General features: G+C 38.1%; 1 protein-coding gene across 5 annotated transcripts in view; it reads left to right on the top strand.

The window, feature by feature from the left end:
- LOC121330142 (alpha-(1,6)-fucosyltransferase) overlaps positions 1 to 22,009 on the top strand; it is a 286,595-nt gene that overhangs the window by 61,515 nt on the left and 203,071 nt on the right. For 4 of the 5 annotated variants that reach the window (XM_041276437.1, XM_041276438.1, XM_041276440.1 and 1 more), the window contains one exon: positions 1,572 to 1,668. The exons of the other annotated variant lie outside the window; for it this stretch is intronic. The gene's annotated coding sequence lies outside the window, so the exon portion shown is untranslated. The remainder of the gene's footprint in view (positions 1 to 1,571; positions 1,669 to 22,009) is intronic. 5 annotated transcript variants of the gene reach the window in all.

The following is a 22,009-nucleotide window of genomic DNA, read 5'->3' as shown; positions in this document are numbered from 1 at the left end:
AAAACTTTTGACCAGTAGTGTAGTTCAGCAGCATTAGTTACTAACTTAATGTGTTCATTTTAAGTGAATTACAGTAGAAGTACACTTGGGATTTTTAAAATGTTAATACCAGTTCCATCCAGGAGGATGGTTTTGTAGCACTGATACAAGAACTGTATCTGCAGAGCTGTGACGTACATGTACTACTATAGTTGTTTCTTTTTAAAAGGGCACAGGAGAGAGTGGTTTAGTAATGTTCCCTTGGTGTAAGTTAACACCCTATTGTAAGGCACTCAGAAGTCATCATGAGCTGCATTTCTACTGTCTTCTGAACCCAGCTCTTGATGAGCACTGCGCTGTTCCAATGATTGTCCTCCCCTCCTCAGCAAACAGCTTCATTGTTAGTATAGAGAATGAGTAGTAAAGCATTCTCTGGGTAGGAGAATATGTCATTGGTGCTGAAAGTCAAGATCCTGTTAAAGGAAACAGTTTCAGGGCTCAAAAGCACAGTGCTGAACCAGAATGCATCTCGCGACGCAGCCGAGAACAATGGAAACAGTGTTTCATTCCACTAAGAATGGCTTCTTGTGTACACAGGGCAGGTTCCTTTCTAAACATGTTAAAAGGCAGTTTTTATCTGATGAAATCAAACTCATCACCAACGTCACACTGCTTGGGAAGCCACTAAGCCTTAAAAAGGTCCACTAGCACATAGTCACATACAAAAGTAAGTGTGGCAGAGCACAGCTCTGCTCTTTAGAAATTGGCAGGGATGGGGTTAAATTCCCCTACCTGCCTTGGTTCATTGTGTTCAGGTGGCTGGGGTTGATTAGATGATTAGTTTAATTAACGATCAATCAGCACCCAGCCACCTGACATAAAAGGAGGCCTCTGCTTTTATGTCAGGTGGCTGGGCGCTGATTGATCGTTAATTAAACTAATCATCTAATCAACCCCAGCCACCTGAACACAATGAACCAAGGCAGGTAGGGGAATTTAACCCCATCCCTGCCAATTTCTAAAGAGCAGAGCTGTGCTCTGCCACAGTAAGTTTTTCAAAAAATTAGAAAAACCACAAAGAAAATGATTTCTATCATTTCTAATTGTTCTGTAAATTAAACTACAGATTCAGCTTTATGATAAAACAACAAATTGGTACATAACACGCATAAAATGAAAAACAACATACAAAAACTAATCTGACAAAAGTATTTGGGCACACTTACATTAGTATTTTGTGTGCCCACCCTTTGCTTTCTTTACAGCTTGCAGTCTTTTTTGTATTTTGAAACAAATATTTAATACAAATATTTTTGCCCATTCTTCAACACATGCAGCTTTGAGTTCTGCAATCAACTTTGGTATCCTTTTTGCAACAGCAGCCTTCAAGTCAATCCACTACATCTCGAGATTCAAGTCTGGGGACTTAGATGGCCAATCCGTAACTGTAATCTTTCTTTTTTTTCAGAAATTCCTTTGTAGACTTCGCAGAATGCTTAGATCATTATCCTGCTGGAATACAAACTTCAGTCCAATAAGCCTTCTTGCACTGGGTAACAAATGACAGTGCGAAATGTCTTTATATTTTGCAGCATTCATCAATCTCTTCTACAATACAAAGGTTGCCAGTGCCTGAGGAAGAAAAACAAGCCAATACCATCACACAACCACGACCATGTTTAACACTAGGTATGATTAACTTTTCTTTAAATTTTTCCTTTCTTCCTCCAAACAAATTGTTGCTTTCTCTGTGAAAAAAAGTTAAATTTTGGATTTGTCTGACCATAAAGTTTGGTTGAAGAAATTATCAGGCTTCAATTATTCAGTGGAAAACTCCAATCACTTTCTTTGTTTTTAACAAAGGTTTGCATCTTGGTTTTCACCCATGGCATTCCTCTTGTTAAGGTATTGTTAAATTGTTTGCGCGTGAATTTCTTGAACATCTCTCAATTCTTGTGTCAAATCTTTTGCAGTAATCCGAGGATTTTGCCGGGCTGCTGTAACAATTCTTCTTCCTGATTTTGCAGAAATATTTCTTGGTCTTTGTGACAGAGACAGAAAGATTCTTGGTGATAAATCTCCCTCCCAACATTGTGAGGACACAGTGTAAAGGAAACAGAGTGCAATTAATTAATACAATTAATTCCCAGGGTTAGGTGGAAGTCGGCCATCTAGAAAGGGGGTTCAGCTGTGGTACATTAAGTTAACACTCCAGAGGGAAAGTGATGTGGCAACCATGGATTGGAGGAGAAACAGTTGCACTCGCAACCAAGTGGGCGTGACTGAAGGTACATATAGTGGATGTATGTGGATGATCTGTTCCTTTGTTTATGGTTAAGAGAAACACTGAAGGATGAAAGTAAAATAACCATGAGTGTTTAATGTTTGCTTGTTTTGTGAAGTGTAATTGTAGTGTTATTTATTATACGGCTAACATGATCCGGAGCTGTCGCTACAGGCCAGCACAAAAACCAGACAACACTTCACCACTGTGCACAAATAAATTGTATTTATACCATGTTTGTTATTTCAGGACTGTGTTATTTAACTGTGCATTACACATCGTTGTGTATTGCCAGTCCTCCATTATTATTTACTGTTGTCATCAGAGTTTGGATTATAATTAAACCACCATTTCACCAGTACTTTGTTGTTTGTCATTGTCTTGAGCACTGCATCAACTCCACTCCTGTGCACGGCAACCCACTTTGCCACAGTCTTCCACACCTGGAGCTAGTTGCAGTAGTTCTTGTTCTCCTCTGTTTGTCAGTAGTAGTCCACACAGTGCTTTGCGGTAAACCAAAATGCTTTTGTCAAAGTATGAAATTAGTTTTTTCATGTCGTTTTTCATTGTATTCATGTTATATAATATAATTTGTTGTTTTATTATAAATAATAGAAATTATAGAAATCAGTTTCTTTGTGTTTTTTCTCATGTTTTTAAACTGCCCAAATACTTTTGTCTGCAATTGTATATGCATATCGTAGCACAGACTTTTCCCCAGTTGCACAGGAATCAAATTATTTGTATTATTTTTTTTAAATCTATAAAACTGTAGTTGACAGACCTAGTCATAATTGTTGTATACTTAACTATTCTAAAACTGCTAACCAATATAGATGTAAAAAAAAAAGAGATTGCTGTTATTAGTAATATGTCAAACATCACATGTCATTCTTGATATACAGTACCGAGTTTCTGTCAATCAGCTCCACAGTGCACTTAGCACATTAATCCAGGAGGAACTCCACTAACCACTGATGGACAGAGCTGCTAACTGCCCCCTGGTTCTACAATTACTCCTTCATATTTAGAAGTAGATGGCAGTGATCTCCTGGGGCCGAGGCTGAGAAGCACATAGGATGTGAAGTAGTTTTTCTACTTAAAAGGTTTTTAAGATGCTGTGCGCAGGCAGTGTGGGCATTTCTTTCCATTGCTATTTGTTTTGAGGTGCTGATCACGCGTTCCTCTATGAAGTCTCAGTAATGGCGTGTGATCTGAAAGTTCAAGATTGAAAGAGAGAGAAAGAAGCAACACATTTGTAATTACAGTTATTTTCAAAGCTTGGTAACTTACGTTGAGTAAATCTCAGCTAATACAGTTCTGGAACTGAAAGGCATCACTGGACTGAGCAGAACATGCATTTAGGTTCAAATAAGAAAATAAATATATACTTGGAAATTGTAAAATGATGTCAGTCTTTCTATGAAAGCTAGTGACTCCTATAGCTTGTGAACAGCATGTCGTATGTATTTGAACATGTGTATACCGGTGCCCTCATAGCCCTTTGTCACTTACAGATTAAAGCAAAATAAATGTGTTTATATTATTATTTAAACTGTTCTGTATTGAATAAACCTTGTTTTGAAGGGCTAAGCATTTTTGTAGATTTTTTTTAAGTGCTATCAACAGTAAATGCCTTTTAAAATGCCACAAACACAAATATAAACTAATATAAACTACAAAATAACTATTGTACTGTTCTTGGAAATTTAACATGTACAAAACCTAGTTTTAAAAAAAACCAAAAACCATGTGTCTACACATACCTGTGCTTTTAATATGAACATCTTTAGACTTTTCTTTGGAAATATAACAAAGAGAACTTGCATACATAACAAACAAAAACAATTCCATCCCTCAGAAAAAAACAAAAATAAACAAAAAACCCAATCCAAATAGCCCTGTTATCAAAGTTTCCAAGCCCTGTAGATAGCGGGGACGGTATATTAGTGGTAGTCCAGTATATAAAAGATGTCTTTTTGCAACTTGCAAAATAATGTCCTGTAGATGGTAATAAGCAGAGCACTGTAAATAATGCAATAATCAAGTAAAGTGTATTATAAGCACATACAGTGCTGAGAAAGTTTGTGAACCCTTTCAGATTTACATATATTTCAAACCTAAAATGTTATTAGATCTCAAGCTAAGTCCTATTAATGGATAAAGATAACCTGATTAAACAAATGACACAAAAACATGACACTTTTTCAACATTTATCCACAAATGATTCAACGTTCAATATCCATGTGTGAAAAAATATGTGAAACTTTAGATTCAGTAACTAGTGGCACCCCCTTGAGCAGCAATGACTTCAACTAAGCATTTCCTGTAACTTTTGATCAGTCTCTCACATCGGTTTAGAGGAATTTGAGCCCATACAGAACTGCTTCAACTCTGTGACATTTGAGGGCTTCCTTGCATGGACAACTTGCTTCAGGCCCTGCCACAACATTTTGATGGGTTTAGGTCTGGACTTTGACTAGGCCATTCTAAAACACAGAATTTCTTCTTCTGCAGCCATTCTTTTGTAGATCTGCTTGTATGTTTAGGATCATTGTCTAGCTGCATGACCCACTTTCGGTTCAGCTTCAGCTCACGAACGGATGACCTGACATTCTCCTCTAGAATCTTCTGATAGAATGGAAAATTCATGGTTGTGTCAATGATGACAAGCCGTCCAGATCCTGTGGCAGCAAAGCAGCCCCAAGCCATCACACTCCCACCACCATGCTTGATGGTTGGGATGAGATTCCTCTTTTCGAACATAGTGTTTGGTGTTTGCCAAACATAACGTTTCTCATTGAGGCCAAAAAGTTCTACCTTTGACTCGTCTGTCCAGAGAACATTGTTCCAGAAGTCTTGTGGATCATCTAGGTGCTCTTTGGCGAACTTTTTAGAGAGCTGTGGTTTCCTCCTGGCTGTCCTTCCATAAACACCATTCTTGTTCAGTCTTTTTCTGATAGTTGAGTCATGAACACTGTCATTAGCCAAGGCGAGAGTGGCCTGCAGATCCTTGGATGTTACTCTGGGGTTCTTTGTGACTTCTTTGATGATCTTCCGGTTTGTTTTTGGAGAGATTTTGGTAGGAAGACCTCTCCTGGGTAGAGTGACTGTGGTCTTGAACTTTCTCAATTTGTAGACTGTCTGTCTGACAGTGGATTGGTGGAGCCCCAAATGCTTTTTCAATACTGTACTGCATCACATAAAAAGCAGGATATTGTATACTTATTTAATTTATTTATTAAAGAAAGTTATGCAACACCCAATGCTCCTGTGTGAAAAAGTAATCGCCCCCTTAGATTCAATAACTGGTTATGCCACCTTTAGCAGCAATTACTGCAACCAAATGCTTCCTGTAGTTATTGATCAGTCTCTCACAGCGCCATGGAGGAATTTTGGCCCACTCCTTCATGCAGAACTGCTTCAACTCGGTGACATTTGTGGGTTTTTGAGCATAAACTGCTCGTTTCAGGTCCTGCCACAACATCTCAATGGGGTTTAGGTCTAGACTTTGACTAGGCCATTCCAAAACTTTAAATTTCTTGTTCTTCAACCATTTTGATGTAGACTTACTTGTTTGTTTCTGGTCATTGCCTTTCTGCATGACCCAGCTCCACTTCAGCTTCAGCTCATGGAAGGATGGCCTGACACTCCCCTGTAGAATTTGCTGATGGTGGAGTCATGAACACTGACCATAGCCGAGGTGAGAGAGGCCTGCAGATCCGTGGCTGTTGTTCTAGGGTTCTTTGTGACTTCCTGGACGATTTTACACCTTGCTCTTGGAGAGATTTTGGTAGGTCGGCCCCTCCTGTGAAGATTCACTATTCTGCCAAACTTTCTCCATTTGGACAATATGGCTCTGACTGTGGCACCCCAAAGCCTTAGAGATGGCTTTGTATCGCCTTTCCAGACTGATAGGCATCAACAGCTTTTTTCTGGAGGTCTTCAGGAATTTCATTTAATCGTGGCATGGTGTGTCTCTAGAACCTGTGTGCTGACAGCTTCACTGTGATGGTAAGGGCCAGAGTTACTGAGATTTATATTGCGCAGGGCTGGCCCAAATCAGGCCTGATTGTTAACCAAAGTATTCAAACAACTGACCCTAATTATCCCTTTAATTGGGTTGAGTTAACTAGGGGGGCAATAACTTTTTCACACCTGAAGATTGCATGTTTTATTACCTTGCACACCAAACAAATGAAAGAAGCACCAAACTTTGGTGTCATTTTTTCTCGCAGACTCCTCTATGTACTGCTACAACCCACAAAAAGATCTGATCAATTTCAATATGAAAAATGTGCAAAAATGCAGAAAATCAGATGGGCAAATTATTTTTCACGGCACTATATATATATATATATATATATATATATATATATATATATATATATATATATATATATATATATATATATATATATATATTATTTCTCTCATTTTTTGTGCACAAATTTGTTTACATCCCTGTTAGTCAGCATTTCTGCTTTGCCAAGATAATCCATCCACCTGACTGGTGTGGCATATCACAAAGCTGATTAAATAGCATGATCATTACACAGGTGCACCTTGTGCTGGGAACAATAAAAAGCCACTCTAAAATGTGTAGTTTTGTCACACAACACAACGCCACAGATGTCTCAAGTTTTGAGGGAGTGTGCAATTGGCATGCTGACTGCAGGAATGTCCACCAGAGCTGTTGCCAGAGAATTCAGTGTTCATTTCTCTACCATAAGCCACCTCCGTCGTATTACAGAATTTGGCAGTACGGCCAACCGGCCTCACAACCACAGACCACGTGTAACCACGCCAGCCCAGGACCTCCACATCCCACTTCTTCACCTACGGGATCGTCTGAGACCAGCCACTCGGACAGCTGATGAAACTGTGGGTTTGCACAACCGAAGAATTTCTGCACAAACTGTTAGAAACCGTCTCAGGGAAGCTCATCTGCGGGCTCGTCGTTCTCACCAAGGTCTTCACCTGACTTCAGTGGGCAAATCCTCACTTTCGATGGCCACTAGCATGCTGGAGAAGTGTGCTCTTCACAGTACAACTGTACCGGACAGGTGGCAGACAGCATGTATGGCGTTGTGTGGGTGAGCGGTTTGCTGATGTCAACGTTGTGAACAGAGTGCCCCATGGTGGCGGTGGGGTTATGGTATGGGTAGGCATAAGCTATGGACATTGAACACAATTGCATTTTATCGATGGCAATTTGAATGCACAGAGATACCGCGACGTGGTCCTGAGGCCCAATGTCGTCCCATTCATCCGCCGCCATCACCTCATGTTTCAGCATGATAATGCACGGCCCCATGTCGCAAGGATCTGTACACAATTCCTGGAAGCTGAAAATGTCCCAGTTCTTCCATAGCCTGCATACTCACCAGACATGTCACCCATTGAGCATGTTTGGAATGCTCTGGATCGACGTGTACGACAGCGTGTTCCAGTTCCCGCCAATATCCAGCAACTTCGAACAGCCATTGAAAAGGAGTGGGACAACATTCCACAGGCCACAGTCAACAGCGTGATCAACTTTATGCAAAGGAGATATGTCACGCTGCATTTGGCAAATGGTGGTCACACCAGATACTGACTGGTTTTCTGATCCACGTCCCTACCTTTTTTTTAAGGTATCTGTGACCAACAGATGCATATCCGTATTCCCAGTCATGTGAAATCCATAGATTAGGGCCTAATGAATTTATTTCAATTGACTGATTTCCTTATATGAACTGTAACTCAGTAAAATCTTTGAAATTATTGCATGTTTCATTTATATTTTTGTTCAGTGTGTGTGTGTGTGTGTGTGTGTGTGTCATTAATCTGGGTGCATTTGCCATTATTCTTTTCTGATGTAATTTTACTTTCTGCGTTTTTCTAACATGCACGAATCACACTTATATCTTTCTGCTGTAGGATGATATCTAAAGATTTTTGGCACATGGGCTCTTGCAGTAATTGGTCTAAGTAGAGACTCATTGACATGCCTGGCTGTTAAAATATCACAATACTGCCACGGGAAATCAAAAGCCTCTCTCACACTGCCGTCTGTCAATTCCGTCAATGTGCAGCGAGCGCTGAACTCTAAAGTTATTTATTTGTATTCATTTTATTCTCAGGATGAAAGTTCTGTGTTTTTTTTTAGGCAGACATCAGAATTTTTGTGTACAATTGCTTTTAATTAAATTTTCTTTCCACAAGTCAGTGGATTCAACCCAACATCGTTGGAGTTTTGTGTTTAAACAGGCATCGTTTTCCAGTGCACAAAAACTATTCTGAAGCCGGCTCCACATTTTAGAGCAACCAAGTCTGCCAACAAAGATGTTACAACGCGGGTACACTGTGCAACAGTGTCTGCTAAGAGTTTATTGTTGGCCAACTGTGTTCGAAAACTAGATCAGACTCTAGTTGAGTTTGCAGATATTTTTCACTTCATTAGTTGCCACAATCAAATTTCCTTTTGATTTATTGCATCACCTAATTCATGGCTGACTTTAAAAAATAGCGTTTCTATAAAACAGTGTTTGCTAAAACTTAAGATTCTTATGCTTCTCGTTCATGTAATTACAAATAGCTTTACAATATCAAGTGCCATTGTTCTCATTTGTGGACAGGTTACTTTGTACTTTTTTAAGTGTTTTTAACCGGCAACTACCTGTTATTTTTGTTGTTTGTTATGATAATGTACTCAAATTTTGTTAACAGCAGAAGTTAAGTCAAATGTAATGTATCAGAATTAGTGCTGGGACAAACATGGTATTTTTGTGTTCCAAAATTTAGATATTCGTTAGTTTGCAAAGGTAATAAAAACCATTAAATGTAACACATTATTTAAAGTGGAAAAATATTCAAGGAGTAGAAACTTTTTTACAAAACAAAACAAAGGATAGCATATAGCAGTTGGTAAACATTATTTTGTTTATTTCTGAAAAATAAACGAGACATTTTAATATATACATATATGCCATTGTTGCATCTTCTCAATAGCCTAACAAAGTGGCCAAAGTCAAATCTTTATTAATTATTAACATTACTGAAGTAGTTGAGGCCTTTTGCAGCCTTTGAAGCTAACTGAACAACCAAGAGTCAAATTTCAGTTTGAAAAACATTTACTTGGTATGCCAAAAATGTGGAACAGATGCCTTTGTAGAATAAAAATAAAATTAAAAAACTCACCGTTTAGTTGCTCACTTATTACAGATCACATAACAGAAAACAGTTTGACAACAAAAGCAGAAACAAAAACTGTGAACACTTAAGTTCATTTTTTGTTTTTTAGAAGCAATGTTGCATCCACAGCTTCTGCACTCTGTGTTTTCTATATTGTTGTTTTAAAGAAACACATCTGACTGACCTCTTTTTCCACTTGGCATTATTGAAGCTGTCATACGTCTCCAGGTAACGTGGTGAATTGGCGCAAGACAGAACACGTTGTGATGCGTATTTCCGTTTTCTTTCAATGATAAATTTCCGGCGGACTAACGTTACATGCTTTACCTTTGCTAGTTTTAGTAACTGTCATACAGTGTATTGGTGCAATGCAAAACTCACTGTGATACGCTATTCTCATTTCTGTCAACTGCACTTTCTGACCAACACGCGCATTTTATTTTTGTGTTAGGATACATGTTTTTTTTATTTTTTTATTTTTTTATTTATACATGTGGCCACTCGGTAGGGCTTCTGCCCTGCCACAACTACATTTTAACAAAACTATGTTATCAGTACATTATATTTAGTGTCCATATGGCAGATGAAGAGAGGAGAACAAAGATGAGAGAGGAGAAAAATGAACACTATTGGTTTGGTATGGATGCATAAAATTGACAGATTTCTGCTTCCAACAGATTTCACCAGCATAGTGGCCAACTGTGTCAGTCCCAGTTAGGACTGGGGCTGGCAGAACTGGAACACTCGAGCTGGAAGGTACCGGATGAGCATCCAGGAAGAAGGACATAAGAGGCAGGGTTTGAATCTCAGACTGCAGGCTGAACATGAATGCTGTAAATACTGCCAGGGAAACACTGAAGATTGGTGAATTCGTTTATATACAGCAGTTTCATATTGGACCGAGATGAGATTGAGTTTTACAATACAGACTGGTTTCATAGTGCAGGTGTGTGATAAATAGAGAAAGAATCGATGCTGTGAATCTCCCTGCTGTGTAAGGTTGGTAGTATGCCTCCCTATGGATAGGTCGACTCGCCGGTGAACTGAAACAGGAAGTCGGCCATCTTGGTGGGGACACGTAGCTGTCACTCTGCGAGACGCTGGTTACACGGTGGCGGCGAGCTGATTTCAGGGAGGAGTTGGGTAGTACAAAGGGGACGCAGCTACGCAAGTACAGCCCCCTGTGCTGAAAACGTAACAGCAGGTTGGAGTCTTGCTTACTTTTGTTTTGTTTGCTTCGTGTTTGTTTTTGGATTGTAGAGGAGGAGAATGGAGCCAGGGGCTGCAGCCAGGGAGCCAGCACAACTTACTGAGCACTGCCCTCAACTCACAACACCAGCACTCACCACAGCCACGCTGTCTGGATCGCACACTTTTGTGTACAGGATTGTGGATTGTGGATTATTTGAAAACTGTGATTATTTTTGTTTTGGCCTGCAAGCCAGTCGTTTAACCCCCAATACCATGACTGGTAGAGGGGCAGCACTTTGTGTTATTGTTTAAATAAACATGGATGTTTTTGGGAGAAATACTGCTTGGACATTGTATCTGTTACCACACCATACACACCTGACGACAAGGAGGCATAAACAAACAAGCAAAAAAGTCAGGTTTCTGGCTCAATAGTTTTAAATATTAATACTATAGGTTTATTAAGGCAGTGTTATAACAATACCAATTCCAGAGGACGCAAACCAGTACATCAAATGGCCCTTCTGGGTTATTTGCCTGTTGTACTCTAAAGGGTAGTTGAAATAGGTTTCATTTACACACAAGTAAATGTACTTTAAATCATGCAAAACAAACACAAAAACCTTGAGAGGAACTAAAAAACAGAGCATGTAGTTTACTTCCCTTAGCCCACGACTCGTCATAAAATTCTTTATAAATTTGGAATGACAAAGCATATTGTCAAAGTATAATGGGGCTACTGTGGTTTTATTTTGCCTTTGAGGTAAAACTGGAATTATATGTCAAAGGTTGAGAAGCCCAGTGGACTATAAATGGTCTTTTATCCCTGGTAACCTGCCAGGGAACATCAGTGGGAACTTGCAATAATAATTGGAGAAGGAAGAAAGAACAATAACATATTCTTAGCAGAAGAATATAAAACCTAAAACTAAATCTGTAAAGTTTTCAATGCTTAAATGCTTAAAAAATATTTTACTGTACATTTAACTGAAAATTCCTTTTTTTTTTAATTTTTTTATGAAGCTTGATTGTCACATTGTTTTTCAAAAGCATAATAATTTATAGTGTCTTGAAATATAATAAACCATGGTAATTGAATGCTGTAGTTAAAAATCAATATAAAATATAAAGATGACTAAAGAAAGTACATTCTAGATCTGCAAGATATATTTCAGTACCTTTGGTGCTAATATATAGGGTGCAGGGCCTCTCATCGTCATCTTGTGCTGCTTGTTCTGTGACTCTAAGGTGAGGAATTCTGGTTGTTTAATCTGTGCAAAATGATTTATCTTAGAAAAAGAGTCACCCTGCACACAGTATTAACTTAATATTAACCACAAGAACAGCAACTGAAACATGTAAAATGTTTTTTGTTCTGTGTTTGAGGTGAGATCTGTGCATTTGAATCTGGGATAAGATGTACAGGAATTTCACATAAAGTAGGGATGGGTTGGTATACCTGTTTTTCAGTTTATCGCGGTTTAGGTATATCACGATATTAATACCGTTGCTTTTATTCTACACCGCAATCATCATAATTTCTTTATATAGCGGTTAATGCATTTTTCAACTGCAAATACGCTTCTTCTAAATCAAGTGATGTTACTTGCAGCCTTAGCAAAGTGTCTGAGGAAAATATTTTTGTGAACTGATACTGTATTTTGATAATGGTTTTGAAGGAAACCAATTGCTGCATTCTGTTACTAAGAGCTTGCTGTGCCGGCTGCTCTTGGCTGCTGTCTTTCTGACACACAACTTTTAGAGAAACGCCTTCTTCAAACCTTGCAGCACACATTTTCAACGTGCTATATTTACATTTGTCTGGATTATCAGCAGTCAGTTTAATGTAATTGATTAACATTAACTGTATTGTAAAATTATACATCACTTATCACAGATTTAATACATTATGTTTGTTTAAATAATCGATTTATTTATTTAATATAGTGTTGACAAGGCTGTTCACGGCTTCATTGTAAAATGATAAAATGTCGTTCGCCTCCGCTAACAAGGTGGCAGCAGTAGTTTTAGTAGTTGTTTGCATTATGAATAGCAGGTCACTCATGAACTTTGCATCGTCCCTTTGATTCACAGCCACAGTCAGCCTCCCGCAGTAACATTTCAAAGCTGAGCTGGGCTACGCAGAATCCCCACAGATTTCTGTGGGTGTTGAGTGACGTCTACAGCGCATCTCCGAGATTCTGTGCAGAACTGCGGAAACCTGCACTATAAGAACACGACCAATGTCTCAATTATAAAAGATAAAAAACACTCCTTAAAGAGACCCTAAAGTGTGCTCCTACACACTCTTTATGGAGGGTAATATATTAACACATGATTAAAGGTGAAATGAATGGAAAGAGTGGCCTGAGAGATATGTGGAAGATTAGACTGGTTGTAAAGGGAAGGGACCCCCAAGTAAGGCATGAAAGTAATGGACTAAACCCACTTAGCCCACTAGAACTGCCATAGGACCATTTTAGCAATTAAAATTTAAATTTCTCTGCATATGTGAATTTCTTGCACATGTCCGTTCTTAATAATAATATAATGTTAACTGTAGTTTTATGTAGTGTCTTTCATAGTGGACCACCATCACAAAGCGCTTTACAGAGGTAGGCTGTGAACTGCATTATATGCAGTCACTTACAATAGGACAAGTGTTACGAATATTTTAATTAAATACCCATACGGTGTTTCAGCTGTCGAATTGTAAAAATCTATATGTTATAAGCATTTAATCCTTAAAATATCAGAGAAGCCAACAGTTTAGTCTGGCCTTTGTAATACAGTCAAAGTCATTTTGAAAGAACATATTGTAATCCTGCTGAGTGCTTGAAACACTGATGAAAGTCATTCTACACATTATTATTATTATTATTATTATTATTATTATTATTATTATTATATTATTATTATTCTAAGCTCTCTGCACAGATCAGCACTGATGCAAAATGAAACCCAGAGACTGTTGCATTTTACAACGCAATGAAATATGGTGTGGATATAGTGGATCAAATGGCACGGCAGTATTCTGTCAAAAGTGGTTCTCGCAGGTAGCCGTGGCTGTTTTTTATAATACTTTGGACCTTGCTTTTATTTTGTACAAAGATTGCACCGGGAACACAAACTTCCGGAGGGACTTTATCTTGCAGCTAGCCCTGGAGCTACGGCAGAAACATTTTGATCAGAGAAGCGCAAACCGGCTTGCAAATGCCCCTCAACCTTCAGCCTGTGCTGCGCCCACTGGCACGTGGAAAACAATGCTAGATTGCTAAATGCAACAGAAACAGAACTTTAGATGTCTGCACCCCCTGTGAAAAGGCAGTCTGTGGTATATGCACTGGTAAGTTGAAAAGCATGTTTCCTGTGTGGATTGTACTAAATAGACAGCTGTAATAGATGAACTATGTTTCCCTCAATTAGCATTCACGTTGCATAAGTTATTTTTGTTTTGTGCTATTTTTATAACTAGTTATTTATTTTGTATACAGCTTTCTACACCTGTTCACACGGTAGTTTATTGTGTAATGTTAATTTGTTGTAGTTTTTCATATTTATGTATGTGCTCTTTTTGGAGAAAAAAAGAAAAAAGTTTAATTTTCAATATATACAGTTTTTGTTATATATGATGTTCATAAATTAAAATATTAAGTTGTGTCCAATTGTTTGTTTTTCATTTGCATATCGAAACTGTTTTAAAATATAGACTCCAAATGAACCGCTGTGGTCGTAACTAGTCAGCCATTTTGGAGGTTCTGGTGTTAAACACCCCCTGAACACACAGCTAAGGGGTAGGTTCAAGGGGTAAACACCCCTAGAAATGTGCACAACAAAATTAAGGGAACAATCATATACATATCCCTTAACCCATTCATTTTTCTTTGAAAAAAGCATAGTTGTATTTACTGTATGGAATTTGACACATTACAATTAGACGTAGCTTTTGCGGTTAACAAATTAGAGTAAGTTTTCAGAACAGTATACTTAGAGAAAATAAATAATGGTAAATGCCAGTTAAAAATACTCCCAAACATGACAATGTAGCCAGTCCTCAAATGAGGACAATGGTACTTAATGGGTTAATCCATATTTAGCCCATCTGAGAAATTAGTAAGGCCATTTTAAGGAGGAAATGAAGGGATTGGTTTGCATAGTGGTAGTTAAGAGAGCATTGTTGATGCGCTCAATACCAGCAATTAAGAATGTGAAAATAATCATTTGTTAGGCGATGCTTGCCCAACCAAGGATGTAACAGAGTTTTTAACATCAGTGTAATCTGGTTTCCTGTTACCCAGCATTTTAGCTTCTGTTGAGAAGAGAGGCCAGCTGTGCTATTTCGATTGGATCCTGCTGAGGCATCCTGATCGAGTCTGCACACCAGCTCCATCTTCACTTGTTGGCTTTTCTTCTGCAGTCCGCAGCATTAATGTGTGTGATTAGTTTCATCCATCTGTTCCCCTTTTGCAAAGTGACTGGCCCATTGCCATTGCCGTTGTCCGTCCCTCGCTCCCGTGCCCTCCATGTGACTGATTAGGCCTCCCGCTTTAAGGGTGCTTTAATAAATTACTCGTGATTCCGCCGAATTTACAAGCATTTTTTGGCATTTGTTGCGCCAAACTAAAAATACCATATGCCATGTTTTTTTTTTATGACATATCTTGTTTGTGATGCAAATCTGTTACTTCTTACAAGGCAGTATGGACTGAGTACGGAGCTCATCCCTTTCAACAGGTGAGCTGGGTGTAGAGATGTGTATTCTCCATACATGGTGTTTTTGAAATTCCTTTATGAAAATATCCTAATAGAATATTTCAGGATTTGCAAATATCAGTGTTTTGTAAATAGCTTGTTTTAAACTCAGCATGCTTAGCAATAGAATGTATTTGTGGTGCATGTTGTCACAATGAAAAAAACAAAAAAACAAAACAGATTCAGTTACTAACTTTTCATGACATAGCATAACATTAATCCTGTATTGTTCAATCAACAAACTCAAGAGCTGACCTAAAGGCTGTACACATTGTTACAATAAAAAATACCAAAAAAGTCTGCATAAAAATGTTCGAGAATGGGTTAAAATGATTTTACAGCATACACATTGAATGACGGCAGCTCTGCTTCAGTATTAGCAGCCGCGACTGGTGATATGTATGGTGCTAGCACACTGTGTTATTACTCCCTCTGGAAATGTTTTCCCCCTTCTTTGAGCTGTCTCTGCCTTGTTAAGAGTATCAGGCTTTTGCTGGGGGAATGCTTTGTCCTAAGGCAGTCTTCTTCCAGCTGAGATGAATAATTTTCTAAAACTTCTTGCCATCAGGATTGTGGACCTTGTAAGGGATGAATCCTACAATAAGCATGACCTTAACTGGAACCCCAAAGCATGCTTCAGTCTATAGCATGTTATTGGCTTTTTTACAGGGAGTCTGCTATCAGTATTTCTACATCATATTTTGCAAAGGTTACTACAGTACAACCTCAGAGTTACGAACACCTTGGGAATGGAGGCTGTTCGTAAGTCTGAAATGTCTGTAACACCGAATATGAGTTTTCAGTGGTTTCAATAAATGTGCACACCTGTCATCTACACCCTGAATCTGGCAAGTAATACAGCATAGTAATGCAGTACTTATATTGTTATGATTTGAATGGTTTTATAAGTGTACTATACATGGATAAAATGCTAAATATAACTTACTATTGAAATTATAACTAGCAAAACGCAGATTTAAACACCCAGGAAAACGTGGATTAATGTAGTGCTTGTTTTTATTTTAAAAAAAATGCATTCATGCAGCTTTCTCAGTCATTCAGAGCCATTTGGCTTGAAAACAAACTAAACTATGTTTAAAACTAAAATGTTCCTAGTAAAATTGCCCGCACGTCCTTTGAAATCTGCCTCACCTCTGTCTGGATACATTGGTTGGTACAGTAATTTTGAGCATGACCAGCACGCAGTTTATGAGAGCTTTATCAAAATCAGCAGCAGCAGCAGCGTTGCGTGCGATCAGTTATTACTGCTCTGCTGTTTATCATCTGTTGATTTGTTTAAATATCAGGTTTAAAAAAATATTTGTAATGTTTTCTTTCAATTTGAAGTGTATCACGTTTGCGCCTCCCAGTTCTTACTATTTCAGTAGGTTAATGTTGTCCTTTTTTAAACTGAAATCTGTTGCAATGTAGGCATGGTTGAGTGATTACGTACTTCCAGTTGAAAGTGGGGTTTTGGTTGACCGGTCAGTTTGTATGTTTGTTGTTCATAACTGTAGGTTCTTCTACTTATGGTTATGTTGACCGATGACTGCTGAGCCTTTTTTTACTTGGTGATACCTCCCTATACAGATCTATACAATATCTGTTGTATCAACACTTCTGTGTGTTAATCCTGCTAGGTTTCCAATGATATGAAAAGAGATGGGCTGTGCATATTTTGTGTAATTGTTTAACCTTACTGTCTTCTTTCACAAAGTGACTGCTGGCTATCCATGTTTTGGCTTTATGACAGTAATGAGACTCCATAGGGAAGCAGTGTAGAATACGCAATGAAGGAGAACAGCCCATGCAAGGTACTCCACTATGCTTTTCAATCCAGGGTTTGCAGCTGCAAACATGTAGTCTAGGAGCTCCCGAGTGGCGCATCTGGTAAAAGTACTCCGAGTGGAGTGCAAGATGCACCCTATAGCCTGTAGGTCGCTGGTTTGAGTCCAAACTATTCTATTGCCGACCGTAGACGGGAGCTCCGAGGGGGCGGTGCACAATTGGCCGAGTGCCGCCCAGTGGGGGTGGGATTTAGGTTGATCAGGGTTTTCTCAACTGGCCGGGCGCCTTCGGGCTTGCCTGTAAGCTGCCCCGAGCTGCGTTGTCCTCCGACTCTAGCTCTGAGGTGGCTGCAGTGTGAAAAAAAGGTTGGCTGACGGCACACACTTCAGAGGCTTTGTTTGTCTTCGCTGCTCCTGAGTAAGTGCGGGGGTAGTAGCAGTGAGCTGAGCCTAAAAAATAATTGCCAATTTACAAAATTAAAAAAAAAAAAAAAATGCAGACTGTCAGATGTGCAAGGGATGTGTTTTAAAGTATTGTATCTTAAGAGTTGCATAGCCTGTGCCTTAGGGTGGCTTGAATCCACAGCTTTCATATCTCAGATAAGGGGTTTGGTATTTGTCTATAGTGCTAATTCTCAATGCTGCAGGGATTAGATTACATTTATAGCACTCTGTTAGAAATCTTTGCTATTTTACACCCAGTTTCAGTGGTGATTGGTGAATGTTAAAAACATGAATGAATTTGGGACTCGGCTGTACGCTGTATCCAACAAGCTTTTACATTGTTTACTGTAATTTTGAATATAAATCTACACAATGATCTTGAGAAGATATTATTTAGAGTAGTTAACAAGTTCAATTTCAAGTTTTATTTTCAGTTATTTTTCCTGAAACAGTTATATTGGCTGTACATAATTCTTTGAAGACTGTCTGTAGCATGGCGGTAGGAAAGCCCCGCTGTTTGAATGTGTTGTTTGTTTATTTTTAAAGCATGGCATCCCCCTCCACCCCTGTGTTATTTTGTGTTTGTTTATTATGATTTATTTATTGTATTTGCTTAAATGACAGCGTAGCCTCGTTTTATTATTGTTTTGTTTTTATTTAGACGTGTTCTGGCAGAGGCAAGGGAGTAACTCGTCCTCTGCCAGGAATGATTAAAAACCTTGTGCAGAAGGTGGCCATCTCCTGAATTAATTAAGTGATTAATTTATTGCTAAATCGGGAGATGGTCACCTGTATAAATACCTGCAGCTCTCTCCCCTCAGGGTGGGAGTTCAGAGGATGAACAAGAGGGAGCGAGGAGAGCACCGAAAACGAAACATAAAAAAAGAATACCAAAAAGGATCAGCCCAGTCTGACCTTAGGTCTGTTTTGGATTTTGTGTTCGTGGCTTGTTTTGGTTATTATTTCATTTTTGTGCTCTGTGAGCAAGTGTCTTTTTGTTAAAATATATTTTTTATTTTTGTTGTTTGAATAAACGGCGCACAACGCGTCTTTTCACTGCAGTACTGCCTTTGTTATTCTTCCTGCATCTGGTCTGACGTCACCACTCAGCGTCATCCTGTCACATGGTCCTACTCTAGTAATTTTATGGACTTAATAAACTATTTTAAAATAAAAAACCACTTGTTTTTAAATTATTTCTAGTAGTTAGGTTAACATCTGATGCACACAATAACCAGTGCATGCTCATTCCTCTTAATGGCACAATTAAGAGATTTATCATTTGAGAGGTGAGACCACACCATACTCTATGCTTTAAGAACATAAACCAGAACTAATTTCAACATTGAAGACATTGAGAGAGACTTCCTGTTGAAATGTTTGTCAAATAATTGTATCTTCTTTTAGCGTTACTGTAGTAAAACTAAAGTGTAATAACTGTCAATGTAAAGATCTCAGGTGCCATGTGCATTTGGGATAGATTTTGGATAAATTGTTCAAGTGTACCATCCAGTTGTCCTACATTGATTGTATACGGTTATTCAATTTTTTTTGCATATGCAGTATTTGAAGTACAGGTGATACATTTTATTTAATGTCCTAAATGTTTAAAATGTAGTATTAAACATTATTAAAAGTTGTTAAACTTTTTTGGAATTTTTGTAACCAATCTTAAGAATAAATAACTTTACATCCTTTATAACAGTGTCATAATAAAAGAATATCAAAGTGTAATAAAGCATAGTGAAAGCATGTGAAAACATTATTGTGAATGGCAATCACGTGGTTTAAATGCACATTACTTTGGTAGGATATACTGTAAAACAATACCAGTAACGCTACATATCAGTCTTTGTATGTCTTTTTTTAATGAAGGAAACTACCAAGTCTGAAAAAAAACACATACTCAACATACATATGAAGTACGAGCTTAAAATGCAGTCTAAGGGTAGACACACACATGCATGGTATAGTATATTGTATCTGTTGGCTATTTGTTAACATGTAACTAAACTTCAGCAAGTGGTTAATTGCATATTAGTTACATACTTGTTTATGCCAATCAAAATGCAGCATTACCAGAATATCTATTGAAGGATATGCAGATCTAACAAGACTACAAACTGGTTTGATATGTATTCCTCCCAATGCCAGTCTGTGACAACTGGTCCCTGGTTTCTTGTCAGAATGGTTTACATAGCAACATCTAACAAAAGCACATCACTTATTAGCATTGATGACCTAATACACAAAAGCCATTATGAGCATATTTATATTACAATAAGTCATTGTGTCCCAAAGAAACAGGTTTCTACATCTTTTTTCCAATGTGCGTTTCACATTCCTTTCTGAAAAAAAGTCTTATTGCATTTTAGATTTCAAGTCTGCAATATAATTTGTCATCTTCACCACTTCGTATTGTTTAGTAGCACCTCTCTGTGGCACAGCCTACATCTCTATTTACAGGTACGACAACAGCGGTCTAAGAAAACGTATTTGTAATTAAAAATGCAAGCTGTCATTTAATGCCAGAAGAATGTAATGTTCCAGCCCACAGTGTCCTTTTTCTATTCAGAAGCATGCAAGCATGCCTGTTGTGTGGTTTGCTGTAGAAACACAAAAGGTTCAAACACCTTCATGTTCTGCTTTCTCAGTCATACCAAGCAGTCAATTGTCAATAGATCAATTGAAATTATCAAGCTGAGGTATCAGCTGTGGTGAAAATCTGTATATTTACAATTTGGCACCTGCAGCGTCTGTACCAGCACCTGCTTCTGAAAAACCCAGATGGACAGTTGATAAGTGCAGATCACTGATCACACAGTATTGCTTTCCTCTATGGCATAATGCACATTTAGCCAGTAAGTTGGGATAAATTGGAAACAACTAACAAAGATTTATAAAAAATAGTACACATTAACCAAACTAATTGGGACTGAAGGGTGTGCGGATAATCACATTTTTTGGATAACAACAAAATATGACTTTCCAAATCAGGAAACCTAAATTTAGTCAACCCTTTTACCTGTAAATATATAACATGCAGTAAATACCAGAGATTTGGGTTGAATTGTGCATTTTCTGTTAAAACAGCCCACAGAGGTAGGTTAACAAGGGGCTGTTCAGATCGGTGTTTGATAATCAGGGTTGTTTTACTGAGTGTTACATTTAGTGTAAGAAATGTTCTCTCCCAAAATTCCATGAAAGCTAGGTGTTCACGGGCTACTGTATTTGGAATTTTAAACTCATTTATCTCTAATGTACCTCTCAATTTCCAATCCTCACACAAACAGTGTGTGACATTGTACTGCGCATTAAAAGGGGGGATTGCAAGGACAGGATTGACCATGAATTCATTGGGTGGGATTCCACAGTTGGGGTGCATGATGTCGTGGTGTGCGAGAAAGCCAGGGAAACCCCGGGAACACATGAAGAGTGCATTTTGTTGCTCCATGTTTTTTTAATCATAAAGTGTTCTCAATGCATATATTATGATGTATAATACTATCCAGATGCATGTTTTCAGTTATATTTGAAGTGTTTTTTGTTGATCCTGTTTCCAGTTGAAGGCAGGAGATGAAACGTTTGTCTTCTTGACAAGATAGTTAATGATTGTGTCTTTGAAACAAAAATTCCTATATTTCTTAAAGTCTTGAGTTTTATGTATTGCATAGAAATATAGCTGGAGAACTGAAGTTTGGAATATGACTGCAGATCTACTGCATTGCACGCCATTAAAAAGCATAAATTTGTTGGCCTAGTTTGAAGGGCACACAATCCCTGGTACACTTGGACAAGGTTGAATGAGATGGAAGCACAAACACCTGTCAATAAAGAGTTGGACATGGGCTTAGTGTAGCTACTTAAGCAGATACTGTAGAAGCATTATCTTCTTGAAATTGTTCTTAATTCAGTTTTAAGCTGAATCCTTCCATTGTTTCATGTGTCACTGCTGTTTAACTATTAGCTCTTTGTAATGTGTAAAGGTAATTATAGACCTGGCAATGAAGCCAGTGTACCATTCACCTATCAAGACCAGTGCATTTAGAAGCACCAGAAAAATGAAGACAAAATAAAGAGGTTATGTCTGTTGACCTCACTCCTTGAGTTAAAATTCTACAGAGCTGAATACTAAGGATTTGATTTGATCAAGCCACGACTGATTTATTTCGTTTAGGAATTAATTTGGATTGCATTAGCCACCTATTTATTTGTGGTTGCCCATGGATTACCATTACAAATTAGTGGATTAAGTGGTTGATGCTAAAATAATTACCTAAATCAACAACCCCTAGCCTTTGACATTGGCAAAGCAATGCAAGTTAATTCTATTTTAAATTGTTAAGTATTGCAATACAAATGAGTATAATTTAATTATCCCTGCAATCTGTAAAG

The sequence above is a fragment of the Polyodon spathula genome, chromosome 17, assembly GCF_017654505.1.
Source record: "Polyodon spathula isolate WHYD16114869_AA chromosome 17, ASM1765450v1, whole genome shotgun sequence".
Classification (NCBI taxonomy): domain Eukaryota; kingdom Metazoa; phylum Chordata; class Actinopteri; order Acipenseriformes; family Polyodontidae; genus Polyodon; species Polyodon spathula.
Note: the sequence above shows the minus strand (reverse complement) of the source record. Positions and strands in the feature narration are given on the sequence as shown.